The 22500-nt window shown below is 34.4% G+C and overlaps 2 non-coding genes across 2 annotated transcripts; both read left to right on the top strand.

Annotated features, from left to right (window-relative positions):
* Positions 1 to 8859: 8859 nt before the first annotated feature.
* On the top strand, positions 8860 to 8933 carry TRNAP-UGG (transfer RNA proline (anticodon UGG)). The gene has a single exon. It is a non-coding gene; the product is annotated as a tRNA-Pro (tRNA).
* Positions 8934 to 9127: 194 nt separating this feature from the next.
* On the top strand, positions 9128 to 9201 carry TRNAW-CCA (transfer RNA tryptophan (anticodon CCA)). Its single transcript has one exon. It is a non-coding gene; the product is annotated as a tRNA-Trp (tRNA).
* Positions 9202 to 22500: the final 13299 nt, after the last annotated feature.

Genomic DNA, 22500 nt, shown 5'->3' with positions numbered 1-22500 from the left:
TGTTATTTTTGTATTTGTATATAATTATAATGCGACTTTTTTTACTTTTTTATCATTGATAGGAATTTCTCTTGTTAAGACCCTATGAATCGATGGAACCCTAGATTCATACTAGAACCACGATGATTCAATAAAACCCTAAAGCTAAGCACAAAGATTCCTTGAGTAAGAACCATTGGATCATCACTTATTAAATCAATAGGATAGGTATTATTTTATTATTATAACTAATAATACAAAAAAATTTGTCTGTTGGTTAAACAAAAAAGGCATCAAAAGGAGTTTGAACGAAAAAAGATTTCGATTTATACCTTCTAATTCTTTCTTTGAAAAGAAAATTTTTCTGAATCCGATCTCGAGGTCTGAATATTAAATATGAATCATAGTTCAAATATTGTTTGATCTATTTTAGCTATTCCGTGTTTCAGATACCAAAAAAAATATCCAACGAGGTATAACCATCTCTATCAGGATAAGATGACAGACTCATTTTCTGTATTATCAATAGGATCCATTCTAACAAGTCACACACTCATATTCCGGAAATACAGAAAGAAATTCTGCGATCGAACTACCAAAAGGGGATAAAAAAGGGGATAAAAACAGGAGTCTTAAAAACGCACTTTGTATTGTTTGTATTGAAAGGCTAGAACTTCCCGGTTCTTTTGTCTTTCATTTTTTTGTTTTTGTGGATTTAATTCATTGAAATTCCATCCAGTAAAACGGAAGAATTATAAATTTCCAAAATAATAGAAAGGAATACTGCAAATAAAGCCATCGCAACTCCCATCAAAGGAGTAGTTCCCCACCCAGGAGCTACTTTACCATATTCCGAATTCAACGGTTTCAAAAGAACCCCTACGGTAGTAGGTTTTGGACGAGATCTAGAACTACTCTCAACGGTTTGTGTAGCCATAAATTCGATTATATTCATTGAGATCTGTTGGCTTTGTATACCATTACGTTGTAAATAAATGATTTTATCATAGATCCATTGTGGTCTTAAAATTTTATAATAATGGAAACAGCAACCCTAGTCGCCATCTTTATATCTGGTTTACTTGTAAGTTTTACCGGGTATGCCTTATATACCGCTTTTGGGCAACCCTCTCAACAACTAAGAGATCCTTTCGAGGAACACGGAGATTAGCCGAAGTAATGAGCCTTCCAATATTGGAAGGCTCATTACTTCAATTGAAATAATGAAAAATCATTTCATTTTTTAGTTGAAATTTTAGGAGGTTCCCGAAAAAAAATAGCGAAAAAAATTATCCCTAGAGTAGAGACTAATAGAAATGTATAAACCAATGCTTCCATAGATTCGATTGTGGTTTACAATTATAGCTTCCATACCTGTTTACTTGAGATTATTTTCCCAATAATGATAACAAAACGGTGGTAATTCAAATCAAGATTGCTCTAGTATCCTCTGTCAAATAAAAAAAATAGAAGCAAAAAAGCAATGTTGTATTAAACTCCTTGTCTTCTTGTAGTTGGGTCTCCAATTTTTTGGAATGCGCCAAATTCTACTTGAACATCCAAATCGGGGTCAATCCCAGCAAAAACATCTCTGAATAAGGTTCTAGACCCGTGCCAAATGTGTCCGAAGAAAAAGAGTAGGGCAAAGGAAGCATGGCCAAAAGTAAACCAACCTCTTGGACTACTGCGAAAAACACCATCTGATTTCAAAGTAGCACGGTCTAATTCGAAAATTTCACCCAATTGAGCACGCCTAGCATATTTTTTCACAGTAGCAGGATCGCTATAACTGACTCCGTTTAGTTCGCCGCCGTAAAACTCAACAGTTACACCTACTTGTTCAATGCTATACTTAGATTCTGCTCTTCGAAAAGGAACATCAGCTCTAACAATTCCGTCCCCGTCTATTAAAACGACCGGAAAGGTTTCAAAAAAAGTAGGCATACGTCGTACAAAGAGTTCGCGTCCGTCTTTATCTCGAAAAACGGGGTGTCCTAGCCATCCAACGGCTATTCCATCGCCGTTGTCCATTGATCCCGCTCTAAATAATCCTTCTTTCGCTGGATTATTGCCAATGTAATCATAAAAAGCCAATTTCTCGGGAATTTTCGACCAAGCTTCTGATAAACTTTGATTTTCGGCTAGCTCAGCACTTACCCATCGGTATATTTCTTGCTGAAAGTATCCTTGATCCCATTGATAACGAGTGGGTCCAAATAATTCGATCGGGGTAGTTGCTGAACCATACCACATAGTTCCTGCAACAACAAAAGCCGCAAAAAAGACAGCAGCGATACTACTAGAAAGAACGGTTTCAATATTGCCCATACGTAATCCTTTGTATAGGCGTTGAGGCGGACGGACGCTAAGATGGAATAGGCCGGCTAATATCCCTAATGTGCCTGCTGCAATATGATGAGAGGCTATTCCTCCTGGAACAAAAGGGTCAAAACCTTCCACGCCCCATGCGGGACTTACAGGTTGTACTTTTCCAGTTAGTCCATAAGGATCGGATACCCATATTCCGGGCCCGTACAAGCCTGTTACATGAAATGCACCAAAACCAAAACAAGCGACCCCGGAAAGAAATAAATGAATTCCAAAAATCTTAGGCAAATCCAAAGAAGGTTTTCCTGTACGTTCATCAGAAAATATTTCTAGATCCCAATACACCCAATGCCAAATAGCTGCTAAAAAGCATAAGCCAGAAAACATAATATGCGCTCCGGCCACACCTTCGTAACTCCAAATGCCAGGGTTCGTTATAGTCCCCCCTGTAATACTCCAACCGCCCCACGAATTAGTTATTCCTAAACGAGTCATGAAAGGTATAACGAACATATCCTGTCTCCACATTGGATCAAGAACGGGGTCAGAGGGATCAAAAACTGCTAATTCATATAGAGCCATCGAACCGGCCCAACCAGCAACCAGAGCTGTATGCATGATATGAACAGAAATCAACCGACCGGGATCATTCAATACGACGGTATGAACACGATACCAAGGCAAACCCATAGAAATACCCCTTTATCAAAAATGACACTATGTAACTTTATTGCATTGGAAAAGACTATGACTATGCAAGGGATCCCTTTTGTCCAGTAGATTATCTCGGAACAAGGGTTAATGTTTGTTCTATTCTGTTTGTAATAATGGAACAATTCAGTTTGTAGGAACAAAGAGAAACAAATCTATTCTATACCCGATAAGTAGCAATACACAATGGGGAGTTGATACCACCGTCGATGAGTAAATGCTTTCATACTTCTTTAGTATTGGAAGGCTATATTGATAAGAATTTTCCTTTATTTATTCCGTCTTCTTAAACGAAACCTTTCTAGTCTATGCAGAAAATCGAATAAAGATTGATATTATAAAGACAATAACCCTAAATTATTACGTTTCCACATTAAAGTGAAATAGAGTACTTAATTTTTTTCTTTCATTTAATGCCTATTGGTGTTCCAAAAGTTCCCTTTCGAAGTCCTGGAGAGGAAGATGCAGCTTGGGTTGACGTATAGTGCGGCTTGTCAGATATCTTGGGTCATATGGTATTTCCCCGTTCTCTCTCCCGATTGAGATATCCTCCCTTTCACCCAAGAAAGATTGATTGAATCATCCAAAATTTGGAGCGTGAAATGGAATTAGATCTATTTTTAGTTTTCGGAGGATTCAAATTAATATTATCAATTAATAAAATTTATGGTTGGATCGAGTGGACCAAAAAAATCAAGTATCCAGGCTCCGTTTATAAAAACCCAATCCCAATTGGAAATATATTGAAGATTACTGCTATATAGTTTATTTACTTTAACTCTTAATCGTTTCAATTTGAAATTGAAACTCGAAAAAGAGTGATCTCAAGCAATCAAATAAAGTAATGATTGAATATTGAAATTGATGCAAGAAAAGATATGAAATAAAAAAAAACAAACAAGTGGTATTGGAAAGATTTGCCCTATATGTGCAAATCAAAATCGGACAGATCTTTACCCGGAGTAGAGCATAAACCTAAAAAAATGAAAGAGACCCATTCAAGAACAAGAAAATGACATCGTGGTTTGAATTGGATCTCGATGATATGATACATCAATGAAAAGTAAGTTCGATAATTTTAGTAAATTGTATTTTAATTATATAAATCTTTTTCTATTATTCTCCCGACAATTAGGTAATTTCGGGAAAGGAGCAAAAAGTAATCTTTCTTGAAAAATATAAAAGGAGCCCCTTAATTTTGTTTGAACCTCGATGAAAAATCAAAAAGGATATAGAATCTATACATTGATTTTTTTCACAATTTTGTTTGAACCGTATGCATCAAAAGGTGCCTGTACGGTTCCTAAGGGATATAATTTTACCCTAATCAACCGACTTTATCGAGAAAGATTACTTTTTTTAGGTCAAGAAGTTGATAGCGAGATCTCGAATCAACTTATTGGTATTATGGTATATCTCAGTATCGAGGATGATACCAAAGATTTGTATTTGTTTATAAATTCTCCTGGTGGGTGGGTAATACCCGGAGTAGCTATTTATGATACCATGCAATTTGTTCGACCAGATGTACATACAATATGTATGGGGTTAGCTGCTTCAATGGGATCCTTTATCCTGGTCGGAGGAGAAATTACCAAACGTTTAGCATTCCCTCACGCTTGGCGCCAATGGGTTTTTTATTTGAGAAAAAAAGATTATGCCTTCACTGTATGAAATATATTAAGTAATAATAGCATGGCACTTTAAATTCGATATGAGAAAATTTTTTTCTATTTTCTTTTCAAAACATTCGATTGGGTATCGAAAGAGTAGTATGAGATGAAAAGTATTCCTGATTTTTTTTATATCAGGAGTCCGTTGTAGCGTCACAAACTTTTTTTAGGAAAAAAACTCTATTTATGTTTGAAAGAGTACAAAAAAATTCTTCTTTATTTTTCGGATCAAAAAGAAACTTTGGGATTGCTGAACTACAAACGAAATAAATATCAAGCAACGGAGCCATCATAGTATTTTTGAACTCCTACGAAAAGAAGGGTGGTAATTGGATAATTTACTGATCTGGATCTGATCGATTCGATATTTTCTCCTTTTTCAACAGAAAATAAAAAAAGTAAATTCCATTGTAGAGCCGTATGCAATGTGAAAAAGATGCACGTACGGTTGTTCAATTCTATATTTTTCGTGTTATTCCGTATTTTTGCTCTTGGCCTCATTGTGTTGTGTGAGATAGAAGAACTCTTTTTATGGTATATCATCAGGGTAATGATTCATCAACCCGCGAGCTCTTTTTATGAGGCTCAAACGGGAGAATTTCTCCTGGAAGCGGAAGAACTTTTGAAATTGCGCGAAACCCTCACAAGGGTTTATGGACAAAGAACGGGGAAACCCTTATGGATTATATCCGAAGATATGGAAAGGGATGCTTTTATGTCAGCAACAGAAGCCCAAGCCCATGGAATTATTGATCTTGTCGCGGTCGAATAAAATGAATAAAAAAAGCGAAACATTTTAAATTTTATCTTGTTACTGGGTTTACCATTCTGGGTTTAATATTCTATTAACTAGAAATACTTTCGGTTAGGATTGATCTAAACCAGCCCATTATGTATACGATTCAGCATGCCAACTATTAAACAACTTATTAGAAACACAAGACAACCAATCAGAAATGTAACGAAATCCCCCGCGCTTCGGGGATGCCCTCAGCGCCGAGGAACATGTACTAGGGTGTATGTGTGACTCGTTCCGATTATGAGCTGGAACAAAAGCAAAAGAAAGCATTTTTCCAGTATCAATGATCAGTACTGGTGAATAGAATAGTATAAAACTCCTGTCACTATCTAAAACGAATAAAATGAAAAAGATCTATTCATCTATTGGGTATGAAATTTATGGTTTCTGTCAGTCTAAATCGGATTTAAGATACGAAAATGAAAATTTCCCATTGGTAGCGAACGTTATCCATTTAGCGGGGAATCCTTTTTTAAGAGCAAAAAATGCCTGCTCCTATTTTTACAAGAATGGACTAATAGGGTCTGCTATCCAACTAACTTTCAAAATTAAATACCGTTACTGTATAGGTGGATCTCATTGTGAAAGACCTATTACTGGATAATTCATGGGTAGAGCCAAAATGTTTGAACTGTACAAGTTATTAATAAGATTCTGGAAATGAAGTAGAAGGAAAGGGCTCCGGTGTATAGAAAGGACCTCACCGTTTAAAAAGGAACCATAGAAACGAAGGAACCCACTATTTCTTTATTCATCTATATTTAACTTGAATTTATATTTTTTTAGTTACTTTTGTTTGATACATTAATACAATTTTTCTTTTTTTTGTCTTGTTTTAAGGTGAAATGTCAAAAAAAAAAAAAGAAAAAATAGTGGTTGGGAAGGTTATAGTAGCAAAAGCCATTGGAATTTTTATTTTATACATTGGAAAAATCCGTTTTGTTATTGATAGACCAGGAGAAAAAAGAATAACTCAAAGAAAGAAAATTAATAAGTTATTCATCAAAGTTACATTTATTCAATGACTAGAGTTAAACGAGGATATATAGCTCGAAGACGTAGAAACAAAATTCGTCTTTTTGGATCAAGCTTTCGAGGGGCTCATTCAAGACTTACTCGAACTATTGCTCAACAGAAAATAAGAGCTTTGGTTTCGTCTCATCGGGATAGAGATAGGCAAAAGAGAGATTTTCGCCGTTTGTGGATCACTCGGATAAATGCAGCAATTCGCGAAAGGGGGGTATACTATAATTATAGTAAATTTATACATGATCTGTACAACAGGCAGTTGCTTCTTAATCGTAAAATACTTGCACAAATAGCTATATTCAATCCAAATTGTATTTCTATTATTTACAATGAGATCATAAAAAAAGAAAATTGCAAAAAATACCTCGAAATGATTTAAATGAAGTTCCCCGGAGTTTATTCTCCGGGAGTATTAAAGTAGGAATTAGTCTGATAATGTACGATAAATAAATAAAAATCAACAAATCCATTCTAAAAAAATTCACAATTTTTATATTATCTTACGACGTGACAATAAAATTTCGATTTTTTTAGAATAAAACCCCAATCTGTGCTTGAGTTCAGATTCAAATTTTGATTCAATTCCATTATCAATTAAATAAGGAATAAGTCTATTTTTTATTTATTTTTGGTTCTAAAAATCGCAGTTCTAGTAGTCGACTCGGTTCTTTCAAACTGTTTTTCATTATTAAGAAAAGGTAACAAAGATAAAATACGAGCTTGTTTTATAGCACTAGTAATTAATCGTTGTTGTTTCAAGGTCAATCTATTCACCCGCCTAGATAAAATTTTTCCTTGTTCACTAATAAATCGACTAATTAAACTCATGTTTCTATAATCAATTCGATCCCCCGATTGAATCGGGGGCAAACGCCTACGAAAAGATCGCTTGGATTTTATAAGGGGTCGCTTAGATTTATCCATAGTTTGTTTAGTTTATTACTTATACCAAAAATCCTATCCTATTTCTTAATTCGAATTTTTTTTTAGGTCCAGCCAAAATAGGATTTTCTTTGTTTATTTCTATTTTATATATTATATATAATAATTATGAAATATTGAATATGAAAATATATTTTCTAGTAAAAAAAGAGTAAATAATATATATATTTCTTATATAATGAAAATTAAAATTGTTTTGTCTCCTTACTTGAAAGGATAATAAACAGACGTTCAGTTTGATCTATTTCTTTATCTCTCCATGAATTGTATGTTTAGAACAATAGGGACAGAATTTTCGCAATTCCAACCGACTAGGCGTATTGTGGCGATTCTTTTGGGTAATATATCTGGAAACGCCCCTTGATCCCTTATTAACACTCTTTCGAACACAACCAGTACATTCCAAAATAACCTTTACTCGGACATCTTTACCCTTAGCCATGAACCCCCTTTTGATATTTAATTCAAGCAACTTTTCTATTTTTCGTGAAGAAGGGAAAAATAGAAAAGTTGCTAAAATAGAAGTTGCTAACTAGAAATACAATTCGCAATTCGAAAGATTTTGTGGAAATCAATAGAGTAATAATAGTTAAGTAAAGAACTACTCCGTAATCAAATTCAAAAGGGTTTCTAACTAGATATCTCTCTAATCATAGTATTTCATTTAAATATCGTGTAGAAAACTCTTAACTTAACCTGAACCTAAGTTTTGGGAAGGTTGAATCCACTTTTTTTTCTTTACTAAACTAACCCTCTTTTTTTAGAATAAATAAAAAAGGGTAGGGATTATTCACAGGGAGTTGATTCTATCTCGAATCTTCGCTAAACCCTTTCCGTATTAATAACTAGAATGAAAAAAAGGGGAATGTCAACGCATCTGGAAAAAAACGATTGATTTCTATTAATATACCGGCTAAAGACCCAAACCATAAAGTACTTAGGACCGGTGCCACGGAAAGGTATGTTTTGAAATCTCGCATTGAAAATCCTCCTTTTTAATTTCTTTAATTGAAAAAATAAAGTAATACATATTGGATCTATGATCGGATGTATATATATATGATAGTTAAAGAATACTTGTCTTTGTACACAAAATGCCTAAGCTAAGTCAAATGAAAATTTCCAATAATAGAATTTAAAGAGATTTTTTTAAGAAAAAGAATAGCATGTCCCTTATCTACCAAACTGAGCATTCCTACAACATATTTTTTTTACTTTACGATAGGTTTTATTTAATATACAAATACTTTCTATTATACCTTAGTATGAGAAGAGGCCGAAAAGAAGAGGAAATAGCCGAGCAAAAAAAATTCTGTATTTTCTTTTTATGGAAAAAATAATGTGGAAAACAAGGCAAGGATTCTTTACAATTACACTATAAAAACAAATTGAATTGAAAGGGATGTAGCGCAGCTTGGTAGCGCGTTTGTTTTGGGTACAAAATGTCACGGGTTCAAATCCTGTCATCCCTACCTAATTACTTTTACTCTGAGAAGTAAGGAGGAATTAATTGAAATTTTGATTAAAATCGAAGATACGTAATCTCTCTTTTTTTTATGATACTCTATATGGTAGATAATCTATGCATACAGGATGTAGATATAGTTTGGAGTTATAAAAAAAAAAACCATTCTTTCTAATCTTTCTTATCTATTGTGATAAGAAAGCGCTCTTAGTTCAGTTCGGTAGAACGTGGGTCTCCAAAACCCGATGTCGTAGGTTCAAATCCTACAGAGCGTGATTCCATTGTTGTTAAGTCAAGTTGAATTATAGAAATAGAAAAGAATTAGACTAAACTAAATGAACAGTAATCTAATCGAAAATTGACCTCCTGTTGATTTGAGAAAGGAGGAGGTCAATCAAAAAAAGATTTGTTAATTAATCAAAGATCCAACTGATCACCGCGTCTGTATTGTAAATATGCCGTCACAAATAATCCAGCCAAAGTAATAGGAATTAGACCTAAGACGATTCCAAATAGAAAAACTTCAATCATTTCAATTCGTTTGAAAAAAAAAAAAAGAAAGGTAATATCTATCCCTAAATATGAATCTGAATTCCCCACGAATCTCAATAACCAAAAACTATCAATTGTCGCAGTAAAGAACTCTAAAATAGACAGAATCCTACAGTACAGAAAGATTTCTTGAGTTGTTTATTCAAGTAATTTTAAATAAGTCGTATCTTGCTTAGACCTATAAATAAAGCAGAGGTTATAGTTAATGCCGCTAGTAAAAAACCGAAATAACTAGTTAGAGTAGACATGAAGGGGCTAAAAAAAAAAGATGTTCTTTTTATACATATATGTTTCTAAAGTACTTACCTAAGTTTCCGTTTGGAAAGCGAATAAGAAAAAAAGCAATTCAAAGGATCAAAGAATAAGTTCAATTGAAATTTTTTGATTCATCAACTATTACATTTCTTTTTTACATTATAAATGCCACTAACAAAAAGAAAGTAAGGGCCGTAGAAAAAGAAAGAAATGACTCATTATCTGTGACATTTACACATCTCGTCATTTTGAATCAACGGATTTTTTTGGAAACCCTTGAGTAAACTAATCGAATATTAAACAAATAATAACTATGCAATGAAATTTTCTTCAAAAAAGTTATTTATTTGAATCGCTATAGAATATAAAAAAATGAAAAATAAATCGATTTATTTTGTCCAACTCGATTCTAAGACTAAGACTTGCTACTATCTTTGCCTTTATAGGTTCCACGTTTAATATTATTTAGTTATAAATAGAAACCCGCATTCTTGCAGTTAGGTCAAAAAAAACCTTTGGATTTAATGCAACAATGGATGTATTACAAAAATGCATTAAGTGAAATCAATTAAAGAATCTTTTTTTTTCGACAATTAAACAATCCCTAAAAATAGTAAAGTACGGAATTCCCCAAACCTCTTCTATTTCTATATCTATAACCGCTTCTTCTTCTGGAATTTTTCACGAATTATTAGATTGAAACCAACTTGTCAGATTTCCACTTCCTCGACCTTCAGTTTTGAGTCTGAAGCCAATACAATGATAGAGAGAAACTGTATACTAGTTCTATTTGAAAAAAATTTCTATAGAAAAAAACAAAATGGTGCCTAGTTCCACGTAGACAAAAAAAAATAAAGTCACGTGTACTTCAGTTCAATATTAATTAAAATTTCCTTGCTGTGTCCGAAGAAGGATAGCTATACTGATTCGGTATACTATAAAGACACCTTTGGTACTCTATTGGTAATCCTACAGGTTTTTTACGTTTTTACGTAGAGTAAAAAGTAAATTTCCATTTACTGATTTCATCTTTTATGGATTTGCCTTTGACTGTACAAGAATATGTGGAGCTCAGTATGTCTGGAAGCACAGGAGAACGTTCTTTTGCTGATATTATTACAAGTATTCGATACTGGGTTATTCATAGTATTACTATACCCTCCCTATTCATTGCGGGTTGGTTATTCGTCAGCACGGGTTTAGCTTACGATGTGTTTGGAAGCCCTCGACCAAACGAATATTTCACAGAGAGCCGACAAGGAATTCCATTAATAACCGGCCGTTTTGACTCTTTGGAGCAACTTGATGAATTTAGTAGATCCTTTTAGGAGGCCCAATGACCATAGATCGAACCTATCCAATTTTTACAGTGCGATGGCTGGCTGTTCACGGACTGGCTGTACCTACCGTTTCTTTTTTGGGGTCAATATCCGCAATGCGGTTCATCCAACGATAAACAAAACCGAATCCGAATTATAGAGCTACGACACAATCAAACCCGAACGAAAAAAATGTTGAATTGAATCGTACCAGTCTTTATTGGGGTCTATTACTCATTTTTGTACTTGCTGTTTTATTTTCTAATTATTTTTTCAATTAAATAAAGAGAAGGAAAGAAATATATAGAATATAGAATTCGAATAGAGTAGGAATTCTCTTATCCCATTCGGAAGGACCTCATTTCATAATTATCCATGACTGTTTATGTCTCTAGCACGACCACTTGATGAAATGTGGAGGGAAGTGGGGTAAATGGCCGATACTACTGGACGAATTCCTCTTTGGATAATAGGTATTGTAGCTGGTATTCTTGTGATCGGTTTACTAGGTATTTTCTTTTATGGTTCATATTCTGGATTAGGCTCATCGCTGTAGTAAGTAGTAATTTGATTAATCGAGGTATAGACATGAAAGTATAAGAACTCAACGGGACCTTCCTTCCCCCTCGAATTAGACAAACAAAGAAGGGGGAGGTCCCATTTAATTCTTTTTTTAATTATCATAATTTATTATTCGAATTTTTTCCTATAAATGAAAAACGGACCCGTTTTTCGATGTTTTTGAAAAGTGTATTTGGTTATTCAGAACATATATTCCTCGATCATACTTAGTGGTCCTTCCTAAATTGTTAAGTTAAAAGAAAGAGAAAGAAGCAATCAATTAATTTATTGAATGACCAAATAGAAGCTCTATTTTTCTAGATTAAATAGAATCCAAGAAGTTCCATTTGTTCAAGAAATTGACCTCTCTCTTTTTTCAGTTTGTCCGCTCCTTATACATGTAATACTAAGAAAAAAAGAATCAATCTAAAACGAAAAAGGGTGAAATCTAGAAAAAAGAAAAATTCCGACTAAGTCTTTGACGAAGGGAATCAAGACTCGTTACTATTTCAACACACGACAAGTATGTGTAAAAGTCCTTGTCGTGTGTCTAAGACCAGGAAGGCGGATAAATCCCCCTAGAATCAAATCATTTGGTCCCCTCATTATTCTTTTTGTTATATTCCCCTTTTAGTCTAGTATCGAGTCAAATTTCGATTGGAAAAAAGTAAAAAAGTTTTCTTCACAATCCAATATATTATTATAACTCAAAATCTTGCTCGTAGATGTAGAAGAAAAGTAGAAACAAACAAAAAAGAACCTTCTCGTAATTTTTTTTTATTTATTGATCATCCAAAACTGTCAAAGAATTGAATTGTCAACAAGAATTTTGTTATTGTTACAAGCTTGATCTTGATAAATTCACGAATCTAGAAATTCATTTCGGACAATTGAACCTTCTCGAACTGTTTCTTTTTAAGAACCAAAAAGATTTGTGCTAGAATAACGGATGCAAAGAAGAACAAAAGCCCTTGTACGCGCAGTGGGTCTTGAAGGACTATTTTTGCATCTCCTTGACCAAATCCACCCACATTAGGATTACTTGTTAATGGTTGATCAATTTTGATAGATTCACCCTCTGAAACAAGAAGCTCCGGTCCTGGCGGGATAATATCAACGACTTCACGTCCGTCCGAGGCATCCGCTATGTTTATTTCGTATCCGCCCTTTTCTTTTCGTACAATTTTCTTTACTATACCTGTTGTCGTGGCATTATAAACTGTATTATTACTCTTGCTTCCGTCAGGATAAATCTGACCCCTTCCCCTGTTACCACCTACATATATCGGATATTTTAAGAAGTGAACGTCTTTCTTAGTGGCAGGGTCTGGGGAAAGAATAGGAAAGGTAATTTCACTATATTTTTGCCCCGGAATAGGACCTATCACAAGAATATTTTTTTTATTGGGACGATAGCTCTGAAAAGAAATATTCCCTATCTTTTCTTTCATCTCTGGAGAAATACGGTCGGGGGGGGCTAATTCGAACCCCTCGGGTAAAATAAGAACAGCCCCCACATTCAAACCCCCCTTTTTTCCATTAGCATGAACTTGTTTTAATTGCATATCATAAGGAATTCGAACAACTGCTTCAAATACAGTATCCGGAAGGACCGCTTGTGGAACCTCAATATCCACGGGCTTGTTGGCTAAATGGCAATTGGCACATACAATACGTCCAGTCGCTTCTCGTGGATTTTCATAACCTTGCTGTGCGAAAATGGGATATGCATTCGAAATGGATGACCGAGTTATTATATATATCACGAGCGAGATGGAAATGGATCGAGTAATCTGTTCTTTTATCCAAGAAAAGGTATTTATAGTTTGCATGGTCCAACCGTTGATTCCGAAAATTTCTACAATAAATTTGGTAGGTTGCTAATAGAGTTCCCTATCCATCAGTCTGCTATTTACTTTAACTGAAAACTTAATTTAATAAAATAATATTACAGGAATATAGGAGGAACTCCCCACCTTAGACGGGTAGAAATATAAAGACGGGGTACAATTGGTAATGCTTTGATTATTGATTATGTACAAAGCAACATTCGAATTAAAAACTCGAATTCGATTTCTCTTCATATACCCCTTTTCTTTTTTTCAGTCATTCATTGAATGATAAATCACTACAAGTGATGGGGATACACGATTTAAAGAACGGAAAATCCAATATTTTAAAAATGTATCTAGAATGACTGGAAAAGTGGAAACAAGACTCGATATAATTTGATCGTTATGGGCAAATCCAAAATCTTTGTAGATAGAGCTAATCAGTAGTTCCCAACCTTGGGGCGAATGAAATCCGATACATAAATCGGTTACTAAAAGAATGGAAAAAGCTTTTATTGTGTCGCTTAAGTTATATAGGAATTCCTGAACCCAAGAATTAAGAAGAATAAGTTCTTTATTTCCCAGAATGGAATAACCACCTAGAATAAGGAAACAGATAAAATTTGTGGAGAAGTGCAAAATCATATGGATACAATCTTCATTGTACGTCATGATCAATTGAATCGTTTCGTTGTGGATTCCTATACGAAGCTTTTGTAGATGTGTTTCCGGACATTCCTTTATCATTTCGTCCAACAAGCGGAGCTCCTCAAATTCGATCCATTTTTCGCGAAGATTTTTTTCTTGAATATCATTCAAAAAAGTTTCAGATTGCTTAGTATTCCACCAAGTAGTAACCCAAGATTCCAGACTTTTTTGAAATGATAGATAGATCCACCAGGGTAAAAATACTATAGATACAAGATATAGAAAAGGAATAAATGCTTTCTTTTTTTCCATTTTTTTTCATCTATAAATTGTTAATGAACCCACCGGGTATTCATCGAAAGGAAGGAATTGCTTTCGACGAATACCCGGCAGAGCCATTTCGTTTTTTCAATTAATGAATATTTTTTATTTTGATTTCAAGATGAAAGAACTCACTTTCTACCAAAATAGAAAATATTTCCAAAAATTGAACAAATTAACCATAGCACAAAAAAAGAATTTAAGACTTGAATGTGATAATAAAAATGGATGGCAAAACACGACAGAATTTGGATAATTTAATTCTCGTTATAATTAGAAATTATAAGAAATCAAATTATTTTATCATTAAAGCGAACAAAAGATTACTAAAAAAGCGATAAAATTTACATAATGTATGTAATATATCAATTACAAATACTGGAAATTCTATGGAATTGAATTGGTTTGTATTTGTAGACATAAACAGTTTCCCCCTTTTAGTTGTTCTGTATACGTCTGCTTTGACCCGAGTGGGCGTTCTGATGAGATTTCTGTTAAGGTATGCCATAGAAAAACGTATTCTAGATTTTGTATTTTACACCAAGTTAAGAAAACGTTCGGTATTTCCGTTCATTTTTCAAAATCCTTCAATTGGTACACGCAAGAAATAGGCCAATTCAGCCGCCTTTTGTTCCATTTCTCGTGGAGTCAAATTCTCATCAGTACGAGTTAAAGGAATGGCTCCTTGTCCTCTGATTTCCAGATAAAGAACACGGCGAGTATAAATACCCTCTTTAAGTTCTATTCTAATAGACTGAATATCTTTTATAAGATATCGGAAAAAGATGCGACGATTTTTTCCAGGGAATCCCCAGCGAAAAATACAGACTATTCCCTTTTTTCTATCGAATCGATCATAACCACTACCCACATTCCACGAAATTGCACACCACAAATATGAGCTAATAAAGAGGCCGGCAATCCCATAGAAAGACATCACGATCCCTTGTGGAAAAAAAAGAATTTGCTGGGGAGGAAATAAAGATATCAAATTCTTACCAAGATAGCTGGAAATTCCAACCAACAAGAATCCTAATGAACCGAAAAAAAGGATAAAGGCCCAGTAGAAATTACTTATTTTTCGAGATCCCGTTATAAGTTCTACCCATATACGTTCTGATCGCCAATTCATACTAGATCCGGTTGCATTTAATTTGAATTGAAAGAATACCCCAAATGAATTGTACTTTCCTTACTCTGTCTTGTTTCCGATGTAACTCTCATCAACTAGTCCTATTTTGATGTCAGAGGTGTTTCACTTTTATTTCTTTCTATTTTTTCTTTTAGTTCGATCAAAATAATAACATCTACCCCTAATATTGTATTGTCATTTTTCCGTTTACATCACATACATAAGAGCTCGTTCATTTATGTTCGTAAGAAATCATGTGTTATACCATTCCGCTAAACATATATATCTGTATTAGAATTCAAATCTAAGTTTTTAAAAATGAGATTTTGACGAGACGATCTAAACAATTTTATTTTTTTGAACATGAAGAAATAAAGAAGCCATTGCAATCGCTGGAAATACTAGGCCTACTAAAGGCACAAAAATTGAGGGAAAGTTCATAGTTGTCATAGACCGGGTACCTCGATTTACGATATTGTAATTGTACCTGTTTGTTATATTTTTGTTGTTATTATCTTATTATATTAAAATTAATTAATTAGAATTCTATAGAATGAATATAGTATAGAATAAGTACAAGAAATGTAGAACTAAAAAAGCAATTCGATTTCTACATATAATATATGATAATCGCGTTTACTTTCTCTTTTTTTCTTTCTTTTGCTTTTACTAATTCAAGAAAATCGAAAAATAGAGGATTTATTATAAATTAAATTTCCAAAGCAGTCGTTAGAGTCCGATCCAAGAGGTATTTTAAATAAAGACTCCCCGACGAAAGATACAAACAAAAAGTTTTTTTTTGGAATCTAAAGGAAATAAGCATAGAGGTTTTTGGTTCGCGACATCCTAATTTTGGAATAAAAAAACTTTTTGACACAAATATAAAAATTGCCCTTAATCCTCGCCTTTATTTTGATTCAAAGGAAAAAAAGCATGCAGCTGAAATAACTCACTTAGAACGCCTTTTAAAAGATTACGTGGTACGATTGGATCGAATAAACCCTTATGGAATAAAAATTCGGCTGCTTGTGACCCTTCAGGTACTGTCTTATTCAATGTTTGCTCAATTACTCTTTTACCCGCAAATGCAATGTAGGCGTTCGGTTCAGCAATAATGATATCCCCCAACATACCAAAGCTGGCAGTCACCCCACCAGTAGTAGGAGATGTAAGGATTGATACATAAAATAACTTTTTATTTGATTGATAATCATATAAAACCGACGAGATTTTCGCCATTTGCATTAAGCTCAAGCTTCCTTCTTGCATGCGTGCCCCCCCGGAAGCACATACTATAATAAGGGGGATTAATTTATTGGCAGCATACTCAATCAATCGGGTGATCTTTTCCCCTACTACGGATCCCATACTGCCTCCCATAAACTGAAAATCCATAACACCAATTGCTACAGGAATACCGTTTAGTTGACCTATACCTGTTTGAACAGCTTCAGTTAAACCTGTCTTTATTTGATAAGAATCAATACGATCTTTATAAGCTTCCTCCTCCGAATGAAATTCGATAGGATCCATAGAGACCATACCTTCATCCATAGGATTCCAAGTACTAGGATCAATCAGAAGTTCGATTCTATCTGAACTACTCATTTTCAAATGATATCCACATTGTTCACAAATACCCATTTTTGACTTAAGTAATTTCTTGTAATTTAATGCATAACAATTTTCGCATTGAACCCACAAATGTTTATATTTTTGAGTTACATCAAGATTAGTAGAATTTTCGATTTTAGGGAAATTACTGTCGTTCGTGATAATTCTTTTACTGAAACTTTCGCAGGTATTTCCACTTTCATTAAAAATGTAACTCAAAATGTAACTATCACTGTAATTGTCACTATCACTTAGGATGGAACTGCCACTACGGATTTGAGAATGAAGATAATTGTCAATGCAATTATTAATGTGATTATTCCAACTATCTTCAGTATAATCCATGGAATGATCATTATAAGTATCGCCACTCTTAGATCTAGAGTTTAGATAACTTGAATTCCAATAATTCGAAAAGGAACTTTGCAGTTCATTCAGAAAAGACGGATCGTTGTCAATCTCAAAAATTTGATTTTCAATATCGAAGTATAGGGAATAACCGTCCCCTTTACTATCTATAAGTAAAAAAAGAGTATCAGAGATGAAATTCCGAATGTCCATAACACGAACTAAATGATCAATATTACTATAACTAGAACTGTCACTATTTCTCCAACTATGAATGTTTTTTTTCTGTATCATTTAGACTCGGATCTTCCGTTGTATTGGTATTTTCAGTAGGACCAAGACTGTCCATTGATTTACTTAATCCACACCCGTATCTGTGTTCTAACTCTTTTTTAGACAAGATCGAATTGAACCAACCCTTTTTCATAAAGTTTTCTTGCCCCCCATTCGCATGAAAAAAATCGATGAATAGTCATTATTTGATGAAAAAAAATTGAACATTTCTTGTCAGAATAAGCATCTAGATACAACCGCTCAGATTATTAACTAAATATTAATGAAGTATTATATTGAAAGAAAGAATTTTTTTCTTAGAAGAGAAAATTCACGCGTAAGAGAATGTTTAAGAACTTCGATTTCAGAATTGGAATCGGGTTGGTATATTTTTGATTTAAAAAATCGAGTTCGAGCAGAGTTGTTTCTGTTGATTGTATAAGGAAAAGAAAAAAAAGACTACTTGTTTTACGCTTTGATAGGGAAGGTATATGTAGGAAATCGAAAAGTCTCTTTAACAATGTTTCCAATGAAATTTCTTTTCAAATTCAAACCCAGGCTTGGCTCCAAATCAAATTGTACTAAACAAATCTAAGTAGGGTGTTCCTAGATTCATTTCTTCCATTCAATTGCAGTTGATTGGTTTTAACTAACAATCAAATATTACTAATTTATTAAACTATATAGTTTAATAAATTAGTAATATTCATTACTATATATTTAGTAGGGCTATACGGACTCGAACCGTAGACCTTCTCGGTAAAACCGATCAAACTTTGTATTCTCAAAATGATATGAACTGTTTCAAAAACCCAACATGCATTTTTTTGCATTGGGCTTTTTCATTAATTGATATAAATATCAGCTAGTCTACCATATTTTTCTTGATAGAAAGAAAATGGTTCCGTGTGCTCAGATTCATTATTCATTTGAACTTTGATTCAAAAGCACTACCAAAGTGTTTCAAAGAAGAGTTATCTTGACGTAGGTCTGCCTTTGGCCTAGATGAATTTGAAAATTAAATGGAGTCTCTATCGTTTCGCTTAAAGAATCCAATATGAAACTTCATACACCTTAAAGTTCATAGGACGAAAAGAGATTTCTTGAGGCCCTTATACTCATTATGCCTAGCATTGAATAGGTTGGGTATTCACCCTATCAATATGTCAAATCAATAATGGGTTCTATTTGGTAACTAAATAGACACTTGAATTGAACCGAACTAGAATTCATTGTCAGGCTATTGTTCTCTTGTTTTGTTTCCTCAAAGCCTAGAGTAAGACATCGATTTTTCAAAAAGATTCATTCTTTTGATTGCATGATGGACTTCCCTGAAAAACATTGGCGCGCGTGTAAACGAGGTGCTCTACCTAGCTGAGCTATAGCCCTTGTGTTTATGCTCCATATTTTAGTATGTAGATAATTTCTTGTCAAGAGAAATATTCTCCGATATACCATCATAGCTCTTTGATCCGTTTGATTTCTATTGCTTATAAGCAGTATTCGGTTTATAATCAATCTATGGAATGGTTATATTTAGTCCTCTTTGTAATGATAGAAGGCCTACTTAACTCAGCGGTTAGAGTGTTGCTTTCATACGGCGGGAGTCATTGGTTCAAATCCAATAGTAGGTAAAACTTATTAGATACCGAAGTCAGAGTCGAGGGTATTTAATAAGTTTTTCTACTTACCCTTTGGATTATTAAGACTATTAAATAGATTCTCTTTTTCTTTTTATTTTGTTGATTCAATCAACAAAATAAAAAGAAAAAGATATATTCTATATATTTAGATTCTATATATAGAAAGAGTGTACAAACAGAACTTCTTTTGATTATGATTATTTGGACGCACGCACCGACTGGTTACAAAGAAATCGGATTGCTAGCCTCTACTCGTGTCCTAGCTCGTCTCAAAGCTAAATTTGCTTCAATTACTTGTCTCTTTCCTTCCGCTTTCCTCAAGTTAGCTTCTGCTATTTCAAGAGTTTGTTGAGCTTCTTGTGAATCAATGTCACTACCCCTCTCAGCATCATTTACTAAAATCGTAATCTCATTATTGCCTATTCTAGCAAAACCGCCCATCAAAGCCATTGTTAACCATTGGTCGTTAAGACGTATTCTTAAAATTCCTATATCTACCGCTGTGGCAGTAGGGGCATGGTTTGGTAATACACCAATTTGGCCACTATTAGTAGATAAAATGATTTCTTTTACTTCTGAATTCCAAACACTTCGATTAGGGGTCAGTACACAAAGATTTAAAGTCATTTCTTTAATTTGCTCTCCGTTTCTAAGTTCATAGCTTTCGCGGTAGCTTCGTCGATGTTAACTACCAAATAAAAAGCCTGCTCAGGAAGACCATCTAATTCTCCGGAAAGGATCAATTGAAACCCTCTAATTGTTTCTGTTAGACCAACATATTTTCCTGGAGAGCCCGTAAATACTTCTGCTACGAAAAAAGGTTGTGATAAGAAACGCTCAATTTTTCGTGCTCTTGCTACAGTTAAACGATCTTCTTCGGATAATTCATCCAATCCAAGGATAGCTATAATGTCCTGAAGTTCTTTGTAACGCTGTAAGGTTTCCTTAACTTTTTGCGCAATTTCATAATGTTCCTCGCCAACAATTCTAGGTTGGAGCATAGTTGACGTTGAATCTAGGGGATCCACCGCTGGATAAATCCCTTTAGCGGCCAATCCCCTTGATAGTACGGTAGTAGCATCTAAATGTGAAAATGTCGTGGCAGGAGCGGGATCGGTCAAATCGTCCGCAGGTACATAAAATGCTTGAATCGAAGTTATGGAACCTTCTTTTGTAGAAGTAATTCTTTCCTGTAACGTACCCATTTCGGTACTAAGGGTTGGTTGATAGCCTACAGCGGAAGGCATTCTACCTAATAAGGCAGATACTTCAGATCCCGCTTGGACAAAACGGAAGATATTGTCGATAAATAGAAGTACGTCTTGTTCATTAACATCTCGAAAATATTCCGCCATAGTTAGGGCAGTCAACCCAACTCTCATACGCGCCCCTGGCGGTTCATTCATTTGCCCGTAGACTAAAGCCACCTTTGACTCTGCAATATTTTGTTCATTGATAACGCCGGATTCTTTCATTTCCATGTAAAGATCATTTCCTTCACGAGTACGTTCACCTACTCCGCCAAATACAGATACACCCCCATGCGCTTTTGCAATATTGTTAATCAATTCCATAATGAGTACTGTTTTCCCCACTCCCGCTCCCCCAAATAGTCCGATTTTTCCTCCACGACGATAGGGGGCTAAAAGATCTACCACTTTAATTCCTGTTTCAAAAATAGATAATTTTGTATCTAACTGGGTAAAGGCGGGTGCAGATCTATGAATAGGAGATATTGTGCGAGTATCAACTGGACCCAAATTATCAACAGGCTCTCTAAGCACGTTAAAAATGCGACCGAGAGTCGCTCCCCCGACTGGAACGCTTATAGGAGCTCCTGTGTCAATAACTTCCATCCCTCGCGTTAGACCATCTGTAGCACTCATAGCTACAGCCCTAACTCGATTATTTCCTAATAATTGTTGTACCTCACAAGTAACATTAATTGGTTCCCCAGTAGTATCTCGACCTTTAACTACTAGAGCATTGTAAATATTGGGCATCTTGCCTTGAGGAAAAGCTACGTCCAGTAACGGACCAATAATTTGAGCGATACGCCCCAGGTTTTTTTTTTCAAGTGTGGAAACCCCAGGACTAGAAGTAGTAGGATTGATTCTCATAATATAAAGTATGTCGAAATTTTTTGCGAAAATGAAAATTATCGAATCCAAAAAAAAAATGTCCGAAAGCAAGCTGATCGATTAATTAAAAAAGAAATTGGAGTTAGCAATCCGTTTTGCCGGTACCAACAAAAGGACTGCAATTCAATTGCTTACTTTACGTTTTTGAATTATTGTATTCAATTCAATAACAATCCTAAGAAAGTCTTTTATTTGCCTATCATTATAGACAATCCTTTCTGTATTATCTATGGAAATCGAACCCGAACTCTAAAACTATATTTTTTTATGATTCCTTATTTCTATCGCACTGGGACTTAGTTTGGATTTAGTAGATAGATTTATATCTAGCCTATTCTTTTACCCTTTCATGATGGAATTCTGCCTATTTTCACATCTAGGATATACATATACAACATATACCGCTGTCAAGAGTCAATTTCGAATTTTTTAGTTCTTTCAATTCAAATGGGGATACGAAATTCGAAACTTGAAAAACAACGGTTACGATTCGGTTGCGCCATACATATGAAAGAGTATACAATAATGATGTATTTGACAAATCAAATACATGGTCTATTAACGAACCGTTTTGATTAGTTGATAATATTAATTGAAAATTTTATGAAAGATTCCTAATTAGGGCCTAATTTATGTCGAGTAGACCTTGTTGCTTTGTTGTAAAAATTAAAAATTGAAGTTGTAGGGAGGGACTTATGTCACCGCAAATAGAGACTAAAGCAAGCGTTGGATTTAAAGCTGGTGTTAAAGATTACAAATTAACTTATTATACTCCTGAGTATGAAACCCAAGATACTGATATCTTGGCAGCATTCCGAGTAAGTCCTCAACCGGGAGTTCCACCCGAAGAAGCGGGGGCTGCAGTAGCTGCTGAATCTTCTACTGGTACATGGACAACTGTATGGACCGACGGACTTACCAGTCTTGATCGTTAC

The sequence above is a fragment of the Chenopodium album genome, chromosome 3, assembly GCF_948465745.1.
Source record: "Chenopodium album chromosome 3, dcCheAlbu1.1, whole genome shotgun sequence".
Lineage (NCBI taxonomy): Eukaryota > Viridiplantae > Streptophyta > Magnoliopsida > Caryophyllales > Amaranthaceae > Chenopodium > Chenopodium album.
The sequence above is the reverse complement of the archived record's forward strand: the minus strand, read 5'-3'. Positions and strand labels throughout refer to the sequence as shown.